Source organism: Arvicanthis niloticus, chromosome 21, assembly GCF_011762505.2.
Source record: "Arvicanthis niloticus isolate mArvNil1 chromosome 21, mArvNil1.pat.X, whole genome shotgun sequence".
Taxonomy (NCBI): domain Eukaryota; kingdom Metazoa; phylum Chordata; class Mammalia; order Rodentia; family Muridae; genus Arvicanthis; species Arvicanthis niloticus.
In genome coordinates this window covers 4,623,742-4,626,364 of record NC_047678.1, presented here as the reverse complement: position 1 = coordinate 4,626,364, position 2,623 = coordinate 4,623,742, and the positions used below count along the sequence as shown (strand labels likewise).

General features: G+C 40.4%; 1 pseudogene; it reads left to right on the top strand.

The window, feature by feature from the left end:
- Window positions 1-259: 259 nt before the first annotated feature.
- LOC117693624 (heterogeneous nuclear ribonucleoprotein A3 pseudogene) lies at window positions 260-1,425 on the top strand (annotated as a pseudogene).
- The last annotated feature ends 1,198 nt before the right edge of the window (window positions 1,426-2,623 follow it).

Genomic DNA, 2,623 nt, shown 5'->3' with positions numbered 1-2,623 from the left:
AAGGGCCTTACGTTCTTCATGTCATAGTCATTCTGAATAGTACAGCAGTCGGGCATGATGGTCTATAGTTTTAATTGAAGCATTCAGAAGGCAGAGGCAGGCAGACACTGTGAGGTCCAGGCCAACCAGTGCCATAGAGAAAGACCTTATCTTTAAAAAATAAAAATAAAAATAAAAATAAAAATAAAAAGCAGCCTCTCAGTCCCATATTGAACTCGAGTTGGAAGAGGAGAGTCTGTTCTCAAAATGGAAGTAAAACCACCGCACGGTCACCCCCAGCCTGACAGCCACCTGGGGGGGGGTACCAGAGCAGCTGAGGGAGCTGTTTATTGGTGGTCTGAGCTTTGAAACCACCGATGATAGTTTAAGAGAACATTTTGAGAAATGGGGCACACTTACAGTCTGTGTGGTAATGAGAGATCCCCAAACAAAACGTTCCAGAGGCTTTGGTTTTGTGACCTACTCTTGTGTTGAAGAAGTGGATGCTGCATTGTGTGCTGGGCCCCACAAGGTTGATGGGCATGTGGTGGAACCAAGGAGAGCTGTTTCTAGAGAGGTTTCTGTAAAGCCTGGTTCCCACTTAACGGTGAAGAAAATGTTTGTTGGTGGTATTAAAGAGGATACGGGAGAATATAATCTGAGAGTCTACTTTGAAAAGTATGGCAAGATTGAAACCATAGAAGTTATGGAAGACAGGCAGAGTGGGAAGAAGAAAGGATTTGCTTTTAGAACTTTTGATGATCATGACACAGTTGATAAAATTGTTGTTCAGAAACACCACACTATTAATGGGCATAATTGTGAAGTGAAAAAGGCCCTTTCCAAACAAGAGGTGCAGTCTGCTGGATCACAGAGAGGTCATGGAGGTGGATCTGACAACTTCATGGGTCGTGGAGGAAACTTTGGAGGTGGTGGCGGAAACTAATAGTGGAGGAAACTTCAGTGGAAGAAGTGGCTATGGTGGTGGAGGTGGTGGCAGCAGAGGTAGTTATGGAGGTGGTGATGGTGGAGATAATGGATTTGGAGGTGATGGTGGCATCTATGGTGGTGGTCCTGGTTACAGTAGTAGAGGAGGTTATGGAGGTGGTGGACGAGGATTTGGAAACCAAGGCGGTGGATGTGGTGGTGGTGGAGGAGGATATGATGCTTACAATGAAGGAGGACATTTTGGTGGAGATAACTACGGTGGTGAGAACTATAATGACTTTGGAAATTATGGTGGACAGCAGCAATCAAATTATGGACCCATGAAGGGGGCATTTTGGTGGAAGAAGCTCAGGCAGTCCCTAAGGTGGTGGCTGTGGATCTGGAGGTGGAAGTGGTGGATATGGTAGCAGAAGGTTTTAAAGCAAAACAGAAACGGTAAGTATCTTTGCTTTTCAAAAATCATGGTAAAAAGAATATATGGAACTGTTCCCTGAGTGTAATAATTTTTTATCCTGTATTATTCAACAGGCTACATTTTTAGCAAGAGAGAGAGCGAGGAGTTGTCAGGAAAGCTGCAGGTTACTTTGAGACAGTCGTCCCAAATGCATTAGAGGAACTGTAAAAATCTGCCATGGAAAGAACTATGATCCATAGTCAGAAAAGTTACTGCAGCTTAAACAGGAAACCCTTCTTGTTCAAGACTGTCAACTGGAAAATCTGGATAAAATGGACAATTCTCTACATACCAGGTGCCAAAGTTAAATCAGGAGCAGATAAACCATCTAAATAGTTCCGTAACCCCTAAAGAAATAGCAGCAGTCATTAAAAGTCTCCCCACCAAAAAAAGCCAAAAAAAAAAAAAAAAAAAAAAAAAAAACCAGTTGGTTTTAGTGCAGAATTCTATCAGACCTTCAAGGAAGACCTAATACCAATTCAAACAATTCCATAAAATAGAAACAGAAGAAACACTACCCAATTTGTTCTATGAAGCCACAATTATGCTCATACCTAAACCACACAAAGACTCAACAAAGAAAGAGAACTTCAGACCAATCTCCCTTATGAATATTGATGCCAAAATACTCAATAAAATTCTTATAAACCAAATCCAAGAACACAGTAAAACAATCATCCATCATGTAGGCTTTACCCCAGGAATGCAGGGATAGTTCATTATTTGGAATTCCATCAACATAATCTACTATATAAACAAACTCAAAGAAAAAACCACATGGTCATCTCACTAGATGCTGAGAAAGCAGTTGACAAAATTCAACATCCCTTCATGGTAAAAATCCTGGGAAGATCAGAAATTCAAGGCCCATACCTAAACATAGTAAAAACAATATACAGCAAGCCAGTAGCCAACATCAAACTAAATGGAGAGAAACTTGAAGCAATCCCACTAAGATCAGGGACTAGGCAAGGCTGCCCACTCTCTCCCTACCTATTCAGTATAGTACTAATAGCCAGAGCAATTAGACAACAAAAGAAATTCAAAGGGATACAAATAGGAAAGGAAGAAGTCAAAATATCACTATTTGCTGATGATATGATATATCATTATATCATGAGTATATGATCATGATCCATCATAATCAAGTAGGCTTTATCCCAGGAATGCAAGGATGGTTCATTATTTGGAATTCCATCAACATAATCTACTATATAAAGAAAAAAAACCATATTTAAGAAA